Source organism: Monodelphis domestica, chromosome X, assembly GCF_027887165.1.
Source record: "Monodelphis domestica isolate mMonDom1 chromosome X, mMonDom1.pri, whole genome shotgun sequence".
In the NCBI taxonomy this organism is placed as follows: Eukaryota; Metazoa; Chordata; class Mammalia; order Didelphimorphia; family Didelphidae; genus Monodelphis; species Monodelphis domestica.
In genome coordinates, this window is record NC_077235.1 from 31,884,362 (window position 1) to 31,899,917 (window position 15,556).

Consider the following 15,556-nt stretch of genomic DNA (forward strand, 5'->3'; position numbering starts at 1 on the left):
CTGGTCACACAGGGAGGGTGAGCATAGTGAGCTTCATTGAGTAGGTCATGACAGACTAACCTGCCCTTCTTGACTTTATTCAATTTCCTGTTAAAATAAAAAATTCTACAGAACTATTCACCTTGTGATTATTAATGCTCACTATTATATTGGCAAATTACTGCATTTGGGAGGGAGAATGGCAGAGGGGGAGAGAGACAGATCAGAATGGGGGGTTGAAGGGAGAAAGAAAGGAAGAAGACAGAAGGGAGGAGAGGAGGAGGTAAAAGAGCAGAGAAGAGGTAGCAGAGACACTGAAAGAGAGGGATAATTAAAGAGAAGGAGAGACACACAGAGAAAGATTCTGAAAGCACACAGTGAATTCAAGTCCCAAGTCCTGGGAGAGCAACATTCTCCAATTGATAGAAGATTAGAAAGATGTCACCAAAGGATGGAGCAGTGAAAATCTCTGAGGATATGACAAAGGGGAACCTGGAATGCTTTAGTAGGCCTTTTTGTCTAAGAGGGAGGAAGAGGGATGAGTCTGGACATTATAAGCCAGTGGACTTAATTTATTCCTCTTCCAGCAATCAAGAACAAAGCCAAGGAGTTGTATATGATCCATATCTCAAAGGAGGGTGAGTATCTTCATCATCCTTAAGTAAAGGTCAGTTCAGAGTATCCCAGCCATCCCTTTTTCGTTCAGGTGTGTCTCTATTAAAAATCTATCTTCCATTGAAATCATCCCTGTGATTATCAAATATCAGTGTTATGTCCAATGCAAGTTACTGTCTTTGTGAAATTATAAGAGACCTTGGTATTGGAGTGTTGGGGGGAGATGAAGAAGGAGCATTGGGAGGGAAGGAGAAGGAGGAAAGCATCTGGGGGAAGACAGTATGAGGGATAAAAGAGGAAAGAAAGAAAGTGAAGAGAGAAAGAGGAGGGAGGGAGGGAGAGGGAGAAGAGAACCAGTGGAACTGGAAGAGCGGGAGGGAGTGGAAGAAGAAGACGAAGTGGAGGGGGAAGTGAATGGGAAGAGGAAGTAAAAGGGGAAGAGGAGGAGTAGGAAGGGGAAGGGGAAGAGGAAGAGGAAGAGAGTGATTGACAGAAAGAGAGAGGGCCCACACTTGACAGTACTTAATGAATTCTGATCACCAGGCCTAGGTCTAATCTCTTCTCAGTTGAAAAAATAAGTAGAAAGGACAGCTGAGTAGCTACCAGTGAGGAATGGATCAGTGAAACAACTTGGTGAGTGGGAAGGAGGGGGTGCTGGGTAGAATACTGCAAATGTCCCTTTTCCCTCAAATGGGGAAGAAGGAAGAGTCTGCATATTACACCAATTGGCTGGACTTCCCTCTCCCTCAGGATTCTAGAGCACAGGAAGGTAGTTATGGAAACTACTGGTCACACAGGGTGGGTGAGCATAGTGAGCTTCATTGAGTAGGTCATGACAGCCTAAGTTGCCCTTCATTAACGTTCTGGTTGAAATCAGACCTTCTACATGAACTTTTCTCCTTGTGATTATTAATGCTCAGTGTTTTAATGTGCGCCAATTACTGCATTTTGGAGGGAGGATGGCAGAGATGGAAAGAGACAGACAGAGAGAGAATGGGTGGTTGAAGGGAGAAAGAAAGGAAGACAGAAAGGAGGAGAGGAGGAAGTAAAAGAGCAGAGAAGAGGTAGCAGAGACACTGAAGGAGAGGGAGAATTAAAGAGAAAGAGAGACATAGAGAATGATTCTGACAGCACTCAGTGAATTCAATTCCCAAGTCCCAGGAGAGTAACATTCTCCAATTGATGGAAGACTAGAAAGATGTCACCAAAGGATGGAGCAGTGAAAATCTTTGGGGTATGACAAAGGGCAACCCGGAATGCTGCGGTAGGCCCTTTTTGTCTAAGAGGGAGGAAGAGGGATGTGTCTGGGGCTTGATTTGTTTCTCTTCCAGCAACAGAGAACAGAGACAATGAATTGTTCAGAATTCATATCTCAAAATGAGGGTGAGCATTTTTATCTTCTTTTAAGTAGAGATCTGACTAGAGTATTCCAGCCCTCTCTGCTTCAGGTGTCTCTATTAAAAATTCATCTTCCATTGAATGTTTTCATCCCTGTGATTATCAAATACAAGTTTTATGCCCAATGCAACTCATTGTCTTTGTGAAATTATAGGAGATTATGGTATTGGAGTGTTGGGGAGGGGAATGAATAAAGAGCATTGGGAGGGAAGGAGGAGGAAGAAGACATCTGGGGGAGAGAAGTTAGGAGGAATAGAGTATAAGGGAGAATTTTCGAGGAAGATGAGAGAGAGAGAGAGAGAGAGAGAGAGAGAGAGAGAGAGAGAGAGAGAGAGAGAGAGAGAGAGAGAGAGAGATGTAGTAAGGAGGCAGGTCACACTTAAGTAGCATAGGTTTGAACAGTAGTTAGTAGTAAGATAGATCAGGGAAAGAAAGTATGAGGGTGGAAGAAATAAAGAGAAATAGGGATGGACTGAAGTGAAGGGAGAGAGAGTGGGGGGGGGAAAGGGGAGAACAAGAAAAGAAGGTCAGTAAATTAAGGAGGAAGTTGAGAAAGAAACAAAGAAAAAAAAGAAGAGAAAGAAAACTAAAAAGAGAATCTGACAGGCCTCAGTGACCTCTACCCAGGCCTTCATTAACTCCCCTCTTAGATTAATGGGCTGAACAACCAGGGATCTGTCAATGAAACCCATTGGTGTGTGGGAAGGTTGGGCACTTGGATGGAATAATGATCAAGGTCCATTGTTCCTAGAAGGAAAAGAAGGGAGATTTTGGATATGATAAGGTAGTGGACTTGATTTCTTTCTTTGCTACTATTCTAGAACTCATTAGAGAAGGTGCTGGTCCCAAGACAATATGGCAGATATTAACCCTGCCTTCTTGCCTTCCTCCACGTCCCTGCCAAAATCTCATTTTCTACAGGAACTTTTCATCTGGGTGATGTCAGTCCTCAGTGTTGTAATCTGTGTAACTTACTCCCTTTGTGACATTGTAGTGACATTTGCATGAGAGGAGGGTGGGGTTGAGGGAGGGAGAAGAAGGAGGAAAGACGGTCAGTCAAGGGAAGAGAGACTGAGGGAGGAAGAAATGGAGAGAGAGACAAAAGGGAGAAAAGGAGGTTTTGAAGGGAGAGGAAGGGGCAAGACAAGGAGAGAAGAGAGGTGGGGTAGAAGAGAGCCAGGAAAAGAGGGAGTTGGGGAATGGGGAGAGAGTCTGAGACACAGAGAGCAACAGAGACAGAAAGAAAGAGATGGCACCTGACACAGGACTCCGTGAATTCACATCACTGGGCCTGAATGAACTCTCTCTTCTCAGGTTAATGAAAGAAATAGGCAAATAGCACAGTTGAGTCACTACCAGAGAGGGATGGATCAGTGAATCACCTGGTGGGTGAGAAAGGGGAAGCTGGGCTAGAATACAGCCAATAGTATATGTTTCCTAAAATGGGGAAAGAAGAAAGAGCATGAGTATCAAAAGACAATAGGCCTCACCCCCCCCCTCAATTCGAGAATGGACAAAAGTAGTGAAGAAAACTACTGGTCACACAGGGTGGGTGAGCATAGTGAGCTTCACTGAATAGGTCATGACAGGATAACCTGCCCTTCTTGGCTTCATTCAAGTTCCTGCTAAAAAAGGAATTTCTTCAGGAAGTTTTCATCCCTGAGGTTTGTTAATGATCAGTGTTATATCCTATGCAACTTACTGTCTTTGTGACATTGTAGGAGACTTTGGTATTGGAGTGGTGAGGAGAGATGAAGGAAGAGCATTAGGAGGGAAGGAGAAGGAGGGAGATATTTGGGGGAGAAAAATTAGGAGGAAGACAGTATGAGGGATAAATAGAGATAAGTAAATAAAATATAGAGATAAATAGAGATAAATAGAGGAAAGAGTGAGGAAGTGGAGAAGGAAAGAGAGAGGGACGGAGGGAGAGGGAGAAAAGAGGGAGTTGCAGAGGGAGTGGAAGAGGATGGAGAGAAAGAGAGTGAAGGGGTGATGGAGAGAATACAGAGAGAAAGAGGAAGAACATGAGAGGCAGAGAAAGGGACCACAATTTGTCAGTACTAAATGAATTCTTATCACCAGGTCTAGGTTAAGTCTCTTCTCAGGTTAATGAAAGAATAAGTAGATTTGAAATAATTTAATTGATTTAGAATATTTTTCTATGGTCATATGATTCATGTTCTTTCCTTCCCCTCCTTCCACCGCTATCCTGTAACCAACCAGCAATTCCACTGGGTTTTTCAACTGTCATTGATTAAGACCTATTTGAAAGAATGAGTAGAAAGGGCAAGTGAGTCCCTACCAGCAAGGGATGGACCAGTGAAACAATTTGGTGAGTGGGAAAGGGGGTGCTGGGCTATAATACTGATAATGGATCATATTCCCTCAAATGAGGAAAAAGGAAGTCTGGATATTAAAAGTCAATTGGCTGGACTTCCCTCTCCCTCAGGATTCTAGAGCACATAAAGGTAGTTATGGAAACCACTGGTCATACAGGGTGGGTGAGCATAGTGAGCTTCATTGAATAGGTCATGACAGGCTCACCTGCCCTTCTTGGCTTCATTCAAGCTCCTGCTAAAATCAGAACTTCTACATGAACTTTTCACCTTGTGAATATTAATGCTGAGTGTTATAATCTGGGCAAATTACTGCATTTTGGAGGGAGGATAGGAGAGGGGGAGACAGACTGAGAGAGAATGGGTAGGTCGAAGATGGAAAGAAAGGAGGAAGACAGAAGTGAGAAGAGGAGGTAAAAGAGCAGAGAGGAGGTAGGAAGTTGTACCAGAAACAGAAAGAGAGAGAGAATTGAAGAGAAAGAGAGACACACAGAAAAAGATTCTGACAGGACTCAGTAAATTCAAGTCCTGAGTCCTGGATGAGCAACCTTCTTGAATTAATAGAAGTCTAGAAAGATGTATAGCCGCAATCACTGCCAGCAAAGGCTGGATACGTGAAACACATTGGAGATATTGGAAAGGGGAACCTGGAATGCTGCAATAGGCCTTTTTTGGCTAAAAGGGGAAGAGGGATGAGTCTGGACACTGTCAGTCATTGGGCTTGTTTTGATTCTCTTCCAGGAATGGAGAACACATTCAAGGAGTTCTATAAGATAAAGAGGCCACAAGGAGGGGGGTGAGTATAGTTACCTTCATTAAAGCAGAGGTCAGTCCAGAGTATCCTGGCCCTTCCTGTTTTCTTTCAGGTATGTCTCTATTAAAAATCGATCTTCTATTGGAAGTTTTCATCCCAGTAATTATCAAATATCAGTGTGATGTCCAATTCAATGTACTGTCTATGAATTTAAGGAGATCTTGGGATTGGAGTGTTGGGGGGAGATGAAGAAAGAGCATTTGGGGAGGAAGAAGGAGGAGGAAGAAGACTTTTGGGGGAGAGAAGTTAGGAGGAAAAGAGTATGAGGGAGAAAGAAAGAGAGATGAATTGGAGAAAGAGAGAGACAATGAAACAGAGAGAGACAGAGAGAGAGACAGAGAGAGATAGTCAGATAGGACTCAGTGAATTCAATTGAAATCAAGAGATCTCCATGAGCTCTCATATTAGTGTAATAAATAAATGAATAGGAAATGGAACCGTGAGCCAGAGATGAATCAATTTATCCATCTGGTGAGTAGGAAAGGGAGCCTGTGCTAGAATACTGCAAATGGCTCATTTTCTCTCAAATGGGGAAGAAGGAAGAGTCTGGATATTAAACCAATTGACTGGACTTCCCTCTCCCTCAGGATTCTAGAGCACATGAAGGTAGTTATGGCAACTACTGGTCACCCAGGGTGGGAGAGCATAGTGAGCTTCATTGAGTAGGTTATGACAGACTATCCTGCCCTCCATGGTTTCATTCACATTCCTGCTAAAATCAAAATTTATTCGGGAAGTTTTCATCCCTGTGATTATCAATGATCAGTGTTATATCCTAGGCAACTTACTGTCTTTGTGACATTATCAGAGACATTTGTAATGGGGATGGGGCAGGACAAGAGATCATTGGGAAGGAGAGAAAAGGGGAAAGACAATGGATGGAGACGATATTAAGAGGAAGAGGAGGAGGAAGAGAGACAAAGAGAGAGCAACAGTCCAGACTTGGATGAACTCTCTTCTCAGGTTACTGAAAGAATAGGCAGAAAGGACAGTCATGGCAGTACAAGTGAGGGATGGATCAGTGAAGCCACTTGTTGAGTTGGAAATGGGCTAGTGTCTTTGTATACTGCAAATGGCTCATTTTCCCTCAAATAGGGAAGAAGGAAGAGTCTGGATATTAAAAGCCAATTGGCTGGACTTCCTCTCCCTCAGGATTCTAGAGCACACAAAGGTAGTTATGGAAACTACTGGTCGCACAGGGTGGTGGGTGAGCATAGTGAGCTTCATTAAGCAGAGTGACCATAGTATCTCTGCCCTTCTTGGCTTCATAAATGTTCCTGCTAAAATCAGAACCTCTCCAGGATGTTTTCATCCTTGTGATTATTAATGCTTAATGTTATATTCTATGCAACTTAGTGTCTTTGTGACATTATTGGAGACTTTGAGATTGGAGTGGTGAGGGCAGATGAAGAAAAAGCTGAAAAAAAGGGAAGGAGAAGGAGGAAGATATTTAAAGGAGAAAAATTAGGAGGATGAGAGTATGAGGGAGAAAGAAAGAGGGAGAGCGGGGGGGAGAGAGAGAGAGAGAGAGAGAGAGAGAGAGAGAGAGAGAGAGAGAGAGAGAGAGAGAGAGAGAGAGAGAGAGAGAGAATATAAAGTAGGAAGGAGGGCAGGTGGTTCTTAAGTGTAGTATAGGTTTGTACAGTAGTCAGTAAGATAGATCAGGGAAAGAAAGTATGAGGGTGGAAGAAAGAAAGAAATAAGGATGGATTGAAGGGAGAGAGGATGGGGGAGAAAAGGGAAGAGGGGACAGTAAATTAAGGAAAGTGAAAAGAAACAAAAAAGAAAGAAAGAAAGAGAGAGAAAGCTAAAACAAGAATCTGACAGGCCTCAATGAACTCTAGTTAGGCCTTGGTTAACTCCCCTCTTAGGTTAAGTGGAAAGGGTGGGAGTTTGGACAGAATAATAAACAAGGTCCATTGTTCCTAGAAGGAAAAGAAGGGAGATTTTGGATATGATAAGGTAGTGGACTTGATTTCTTTCTTTGCTACTATTCTAGAACTCATTAGAGAAGGTGCTGGTCCCAAGACAATATGGCAGATATTAACCCTGCCTTCTTGCCTTCCTCCATGTCCCTGCCAAAATCTCATTTTCTACAGGAACTTTTCAAATGGGTGATGTCAGTCCTCAGTGTTGTAATCTGTGTAACTTACTCCCTTTGTGACATTGTAGTGACATTTGCATGAGAGGAGGGTGGGGTTGAGGGAGGGGAGAAGTAGGAGGAAAGACGGTCAGTCAAGGGAAGAGAGACTGAGGGAGAAAGAAATGGAGAGAGAGACAAAAGGGAGAAAGGAGGTTTTGAAGGGAGAGGAAGGGGCAAGACAAGGAGAGAAGAGAGGTGGGGTAAAAGAGAGCCAGGAAAAGAGGGAGTTGGGGAATGGGGAGAGAGTCTGAGACACAGAGAGCAACAGAGACAGAAAGAAAGAGATGGCACCTGACACAGGACTCCGTGAATTCACATCACTGGGCCTGAATGAACTCTCTCTTCTCAGGTTAATGAAAGAAATAGGCAAATAGCACAGTTGAGTCACTACCAGAGAGGGATGGATCAGTGAATCACCTGGTGGGTGAGAAAGGGGAAGCTGGGCTAGAATACAGCCAATAGTATATGTTTCCTAAAATGGGGAAAGAAGAAAGAGCATGAGTATCAAAAGACAATAGGCCTCACCCCCCCCCCTCAATTTGAGAATGGACAAAAGTAGTGAAGAAAACTACTGGTCACAGAGGGTGGGTGAGCATAGTGAGCTTCACTGAATAGGTCATGACAGGATAACCTGCCCTTCTTGGCTTCATTCAAGTTCCTGCTAAAAAAGGAATTTCTTCAGGAAGTTTTCATCCCTGAGTTTGTCAATGATCAGTGTTATATCCTATGCAACTTACTGTCTTTGTGACATTGTGGGAGACATTGGTATGGGAGTGGTGGGGAGAGATGAAGAAAGAGCATTAGGAGGGAAGGAGAAGGAGGGAGATATTTGGGGGAGAAAAATTAGGAGGAAGACAGTAAGAGGGAGAAAGAAAGAGGGAGGATGAGGAGAAAAGCAGAGAGGGAGAGAAAGAGAGAGAGAGAGAGTGAGAGAGAATGAAGGGGGAATGGAGAGACACAGAGAAAGAGGAAGAGGAAGAACTTGAGAGGCAGAGAAAGGGCCGAAAATTGTCAGTACTAAATGAATTCTTATCACCAGGTCTAGGTTAAGCCTCTTCTCAGGTTAATGAAAGAATAAGTAGATTTGAAATAATTTATTTACTTAATACATTTAGTATATTTTTCCATGATCACATGATTCATGTTCTTTCTATCATAACTTCCCCCCCTCCTATAGCCAATAAGCAATTTTACTGGGTTTTACAGGTGTCATTGATGAAGACCTATTTGAATGAATGAGCAGAAAGGACAACCGAGTCTCTGCCAGTGAGGGATGGATCAGTGAAGTCACTTGGTGAGTTGGAAAGGAGGTGCTGGGGCTGCAATACTACAAATGGCCATTTTCTCTCAAACGGGGGAGAAGGAAGAGTGTGCATATTAAAAGCCAATTGGCTGGACTTTCTTCTCCCTCAGAATTCTAGAGCACATGAAGGTAGTTATGGAAACTACTGGTCACACAGGGAGGGTGAGCATAGTGAGCTTCATTGACTTACAGGTGATGACAGGCTAACTTGCCCTTCTTGTCTCCATTCAAGTTCCTGCTATAATATATTTTTTCAGGAAGTTTTCATTCCTGTAATTATCAATGATCAGTGTTATATTTCATGCAACTTACTGTTTTGTGACAAATGGGAGAATTTAGTTTTGGAGTGGTGGAGAGAGATAAAGAAAGAATATCGGGAGAAAAGGGGAAAGAGGAAGACATCTGGGTGAGAGATGTAAGGAGGAAGAGAGTATGAGAGAGAAAGAAAGAGGGAGCAAGAGCAGAAAGAGATAGGGGAGAGAGAGGTACCAAGGGGAAAAGAGAGAAAAAGGAGAGTGATTGGGAAAGAGAGAGAGCCCACACATGGAAATAATTAATTCTTGTCACCAGGCTTAGGTCAAGTCTCTTCTCAGGTTAATTTAAGAATAAGTAGATTTGGAAAATTTTATTTAATTTATTTAGAATATTTATCTATGGTCATGTGATTTATGTTCTTTCCTTTGCCTCCTCCCACTGCCATCCTGTAGCCAGCCAGCAATTCCACTGGGTTTTTCAACTGTCATTGATCAAGACCAATTTGAAAGAATCAGTTTAAAGGAAAACTGAGTCACTACCAGCAAGGGATGGATCAGTGAAACAATTTGGTGAGTGGGAAAGGGACACTGGGCTAGAATACTGTAAATGGCCCTTTTCTGTCAAATGGGGAAAAAGGAAGGGTCTGGATATTAAAAGCCCATTGGCTCGACTTCCCACTCCCTCACAATTCTAGAGCACATAAAGATAGTTATGGAAACTACTGGTCGCACAGGGTGGGTGAGCATAGTGAGGTTCATTGAGTTCAGGTCAAGACAGACTAACCTGCCCTTCTTGGCTTCATTCAAGTTCCTGCTAAAATCAGAATTTCTACATGAAGTATTCACCTTGTTATTATTAATGCTTAGTGTTATAATTTGGGCAAATTTTTGCATTTGGGAGGGAGGATGGCAGAAGTTGAGAGAGACAGACAGAGAGAGAGAGAGAATGGGGGGTTGAAGGGAGAATGAAAGGAGGAAGACAGAAGGGAGGAGAGGAGGAGGTAAAAGAGCAGAGAAGACATAGCAGAGACACAGACAGAGAGGGAGAATTAAAGAGGAGAGACACACAGAGAAAGATTCTGAGAGGACTCAGTGAATTCAAGTCCTCAGTCCTGGGTGAGCAACCTTCTCAAATTAATGGACTACTAGAAAGATGCCACCAAAGCATGGATCAGTGAAAATCTTTGGGGATATGATAAAGGGGAACCTGCAGTGCTGCAGTAGGCCCTTTTTGGCTAAGAGGGGGAAGAGGGATGAGTCTGGACATTATAAGGCAGGGGCTTGATTTGTTTCTCTTCTAGCAATGGAGAACACAGTCAACAAGTTGTAAAGGATCCATATCTCAAAAGGAGGGTGAGCATCTTTATCTTCTTTAAGCAGAGACCAGAGTATCCCGGCCCTCCCTGGTTTCTTTCAGGTATGTCTCTGTTAAAAATGGATCTTCCATTGAAAGTTTTCATCCCTGTGATTATAAAATATCAGTGTTATATTCAATGCAACTTGCTGTCTATGTGAAAGAAATTATAGGAGCTATTGGTATTGGAGTGTTTGGGGGAGATGAATAAAGAGCACTGGGAGGGAAGGAGAAGGAATAAGAAGAAATCTGGGAGAGAGAAGTTAGGAGGAATAGAGTATGAGGGAGAAAGAAATTGGGAGGAAGAGGAGAGAGAGAGAGAGAGAGAGAGAGAGAGAGAGAGAGAGAGAGAGAGAGAGAGAGAGAGAGAGAGAGAGAGAGAGAGAGAGAGAGAGAATCAGATTGGACTCAGTGAATTCAAGTCACTAGGTCTCTATGCACTCTCATATCAGAGTAATAAATGAATGGGAAATGGAACAGTGAGCCAAGGATGGATCAGTGAATGACCTTGGTGAGTGGGAAAGAGGAGGTACTGAGTTAGAATACTGCAAATCATCCATTTCTCATGGGAAAGAAGGAAGAGTCTGGATATTAAAAGCAAATTGACTGGACTTCCCTCTCCCTCAGGATTCTAGAGCACATGAAGGTAGTTATGGAAACTACTGGTCACACAGGGTGGGTGAGCATAGTGAGCTTCATTGACTTACAGGTGATGACAGGCTAACCTGCCCTTCTTGGCTTCATTCAAGTTCCTGCTAAAATCAGTACTTCTGTATGAACTTTTCACCTTGTGATTATTAATGCTGAGTGTTATAATCTGGGCAAATTACTGCATTTGGGAGGTAGTATGTTAGAAGGGGAGAGAGAATAGATTGAAGAGAGAAAGAAAGGAGGAAGACAGAAGGGAGGAGAGGAGGTAAAAGAGCAGAGAAAAAGATGTAGGAAGTTGTACCAGAAACAGAGAGGGAGAATTGAAGAGAGAGACACACAGGGAAAGATTCTTACAGGACTCAATAAATTCAAGTCCTGAGTCCTGGATGAGCAACCTTCTTGAATTAATAGAAGTCTAGAAAGATGTATAGCCACAATCACTGCCAGCAAAGGATGTATTTGTGAAACACTTTGGGGATATGGCAAAGGGGAAGCTAGAAAGCTGCTATAGACCTTTTTTTTGTCTAAAAGGGGAAGAGGGATGAGTCTGGACACTGTCAGTCATTGGGCTTGTTTTGTTTCTCTTCCAGGAATGGAGAACACATTTAAGAAGTTCTATAAGGTAAAGAGTCCACAAGGAGGGGGGTGAGCATAGTTACCTTCATTAAGCAGAGGTCAGTCCAGAGTAGCCCGGCCCTTCCTGTTTTCCTTCAGGTATGTCTCTATTAAAAATCGATCTTCCCTTGAAAGTTTTCATCCCAGTAATTATCAAATATCAGTGTGATGTCCAATGCAATGTACTGTCTTTGTGGAATTATAGGAGATCTTGGAATTGGAGTGTTGGGGGGAGATGAAGAAAGAGCTTTGGGGAGGGAAGGAGAAAGAGGAAGAAGACTTTTGGGGGAGACAAATTAGGAGTAAGAGAATATGAGGGAGAAGGAAACAGCAAGGAAATGGAGAGAGAGAGAGAGAGAGAGAGAGAGAGAGAGAGAGAGAGAGAGAGAGAGAGAGAGAGAGAGAGAGAGAGAAGAAGAAGAAGAAGAGGAAGGAGGAGGAGGAGGAGGAGGAGGAGGAGGAGGAGGAGGGAAGGAGGGATTGGGAGGAGAGTGAAAGGGAGAGCAAGATGGAGAGGAACAGAGAGAAAAAGGAAGAGAGTCATTGGGAGAGAGAAACAGAGAAACTGAGAGAATCACAATAGGACTCAGTGAATTCAAGCCACTAGGTCTCCCTGAGCTCTCATCTCAGGGTAATATATAAAAGAATAGAAAGATTTCATTCTACTACCTACCACCTGGGTGGCACTACCAGCCAGGGATGGACCAGGGAAAGCCCTTGGTGTGCAGGAAAGGGGGCCCTCCACTACAATCCTTCCAGTTGCCCATTTTCCCTAAAAGTAGAAGATGGAAGAGTAGAGTCATTATAAATCATCAGGGTTAATTTTTTTCTACCAGGATTCTGGGACAACTTGATCCAGGGGCCAAAGGAGGGGTGAGTATAGTTAGCTTCATTAAGCAGAGGTCAGACCATAGTATCCAGGGCCTCTCTGGCTTCCTTCAGGTCCCTATTAAAATCTGATCTTCTAGAGGAAGTTTTTATCCCTCTGCTTATCAGTGATCAGTGTGTTATATCCTAGGCAACTTACTGCCTTTGTGGAATTATAGGAGATATTCCTATTTGCCTGGTGGTGGAAGAGGAAGAAAAGAGCATTGGGAGAGAAAGAGAAAGAAGTCATTTGGGGGACAGAAGTCATGAGGAAGAAAGTATGAGGGAGAAGTCAAGAGGGAGGAAGAAGAGAATGAGAGAGGGAGAGAGAGTGGTCCCACACTTTTCAGTAGTAATTGTATTCTCATCACCAGGCATAAGTCAAGTCTCTTTTCAGGTTAATGCAAAAATAAGTAGGTTTGACAAATTTTATTTAATTAATTGATTTAGAATATTTTTCTATGGTTATGTGATTCATGTTCTTTCCCCTCACCTCCTCCCACCCCCATCCTGTAGCCAACCAGCAGTTCCACTGGATTTTACAAGTGTCATTGATCAAGACGTATTTGAAAGAATGAGTAGAAAGGACATCTGAGTGAGGGATGGATCAGTGAAGTCACTTGGTGAGTGGGAAAAGGGGGGTTCTGGGCTAAAATACTGATAATGTCCCTTCTCCCTCAAATGGGGAAAAAGGAAAAGTCTGGATATTAAAAGCAAATTTACTGGACTTCCCTCTCCCTCAGGATTCTAGAGCTTATTAAGGTAGTTATGGAAACTACTGGTCACACAGGAGGGTGGGTGAGCATACTGAGCTTCATGTAGTAGTACAGGTAATGACAGGCTAACCTGCACCTTGGCTTCATTCAAGTTCCTGCTAAAATAGGAATTTTTTTGGAAATTTTCATCCTTGTGATTATTAATGTTCAGTGTTATAATCTGTACAACTTACTACTTTTGGGAGGAGATGGAGGGAGGGAGAGAGAGAGTACCTGACAGGACTCAGTGATTTCTCATCACCAGATTTGGGTGAATTCTCTTCTCAGATTACTGAAAGGCAGAAAGGACAGCCATGGCTTTACCAGTAAGGGATGGATCTGATGGATCAGTGAAGTCACTTGGTGAGTGGGAAAGGTGGTGCTGGGTTAGAATACTGCAAATGGGACTTCCGGTTAAGATGGCGGCTTAGAGAAAGCTGAAGTTCAGATCTCCGGAAAACCCTTCCCGACCGATCTCAAACTAGAAGCTCCTAAGGCACCGAAATTCAAAACGATCAACAGCACAGACCCTGGGAACCCTCCTCCTGGACCTGGACCCGGTTCAAAAGGTACGGCTCCCCTTAAAAGCCAGAACCCGAGATCCCTCGGACCTCAGGGGTAGGAGCGCAGAGTCCAAGGCTCCCGGAAGCTGCAGCCGCGCTGGGCTCAGAGAGCAGGGTCTGAGGAACAACAACCCTCAGGGTCTTCTACCCAAGTCCCAGTCCGGGTGAAAGTTACTGCCTGGGGCCTCCGCTGCAAAGAGCCTGTCGGTCCGGGTGAAAGTTACTGCCTGGGGCCTCCGCTGCAGAGAGCTGGTCAAAACAACAGCAACCCTCAGGGCGGGCAAGACAGCCTCACGGGCTGGATCCTGCTATCCAAGTCTCAGTGAAAGTCTGTGCTCTCGGAGCTTGGGGAAGCGGCAGCCCATCCCCCCGCAGGCCGACGAAACAGCCTCACGGCCAGGGATTCTGAAGGCAACTTCCGGAAATCGAGCCAGGGGGAGAGTGTGGCCTCGTGGTCCGACCCTTCCATTCCAGTTCCAGTGAGGCATATTCAGTTTAACCCAGGGAACGCTCATAGAACCAACATCTGCCCAGGACTAAAGCCTCTGATCACCAGACAAAGACAAGAAAAGCCAATCCTCCACGTTCAGAGATGACAAACTCCACAGAAGCACAGAAGCCCCAAAATACCAAGAAAAATAAGAAGAAAGGGGCGACTCTGGACACATTCTATGGAGCCAAAATACAAAATACAGAGCAGATAGAAGAAGATATACAAGAAAATTCTCCAAAATCTTCCAAAGGAAATAGAAACTCTCCACAAACCCATGAAGAATTTGAATCAGAAAGGACCAAAAAGATGGAAGCCCTCTGGGAGGAAAAGTGGGAAATGATGCAAAAGAAATTCACGCATCTACAAAACCAGTTTGACCAAACTGTAAAAGAAAACCAGGCTTTAAAGCAAGAACTAATAAAGCAAAGCCCAAACACCAAGAAATTAGAAGAGAACATAAAATATCTCACCGACAAGGTGATAGATCTGGAAAACAGGGGGAGAAGAGAAAATTTAAGAATAATTGGACTCCCAGAAAAGCCAGAAATAAACACCAAACTGGACATGGTGATACAAGATATAATCAAAGAAAATTGCCCAGAGATTCTAGAACAAGGGGGCAATACAGCCACTGACAGAGCTCACAGAACACCTTCTACACTAAACCCCCAAAAGACAACTCCCAGGAATGTAATTGCCAAATTCCAAAGCTATCAAACAAAAGAAAAAATCCTACAGGAAGCCAGAAAAAGACAATTTAGATATAAAGGAATGCCAATCAGGGTCACACAAGACCTTGCAAGTTCTACGCTGAATGATCGTAAGGCATGGAACATGATCTTCAGAAAGGCAAGAGAGCTGGGTCTCCAACCAAGAATCAGCTACCCAGCAAAACTGACTATATACTTCCAAGGGAAAGTATGGGCATTCAACAAAATAGAAGACTTCCAACTTTTTGCAAAGAAAAGACCAGAGCTCTGTGGAAAGTTTGATACCGAAAATCAAAGAGCAAGGAATACCTGAAAAGGTAAATATTAAGGAAAGGGGAAAAATGTTATCTTCTTTTACTCAAACTCTCTTCTATAAGGACTACATTTATATCAACCTATGTATACTAATATGTGGGGAAAATGTAATGTATAAATAGGGGGTAAAGAAAGACCAAATAGAATAATGGTTCTCACACAAAGATTCACAGGGGAAGGGGAGGGGAAGAAAACTCCTATAAGAAGGAGAGGAAGAGAGGGGGGGGGGTTTACTTAAACCTCAATCTCAGGGAAATCAACTCTGAGAGGGAAAAACATCCAGATCCATTGGGATCTTGAATTCTATCTTACCCAACAAGGGTAAGGAGAAGGGAAAACCAAGGGGGGGAGGGGGAGAGGGAGAACAAAAAGGGAGGGAAAGAGAGGGGGG

General features: G+C 43.5%; 1 protein-coding gene across 11 annotated transcripts in view; it reads left to right on the forward strand.

Moving 5' to 3' along the window:
* LOC100015800 (actin-binding protein WASF3-like) overlaps positions 1-15,556 on the forward strand; it is a 213,435-nt gene that overhangs the window by 75,781 nt on the left and 122,098 nt on the right. For 9 of the 11 annotated variants that reach the window (XM_056808936.1, XM_056808935.1, XM_056808937.1 and 6 more), the window contains 8 exons: positions 567-4,324; positions 5,070-8,579; positions 9,296-9,412; positions 10,144-10,259; positions 11,438-11,561; positions 12,299-12,335; positions 12,846-12,952; positions 13,373-13,447. The gene's annotated coding sequence lies outside the window, so the exon portion shown is untranslated. Of the gene's footprint in view, positions 1-566; positions 4,325-4,352; positions 4,761-5,069; positions 8,580-9,295; positions 9,413-10,143; positions 10,260-11,437; positions 11,562-12,298; positions 12,336-12,845; positions 12,953-13,372; positions 13,448-15,556 lie in introns of those variants that run through there. The other 2 variants (XM_056808945.1, XM_056808943.1) reach the window with 2 other exon arrangements.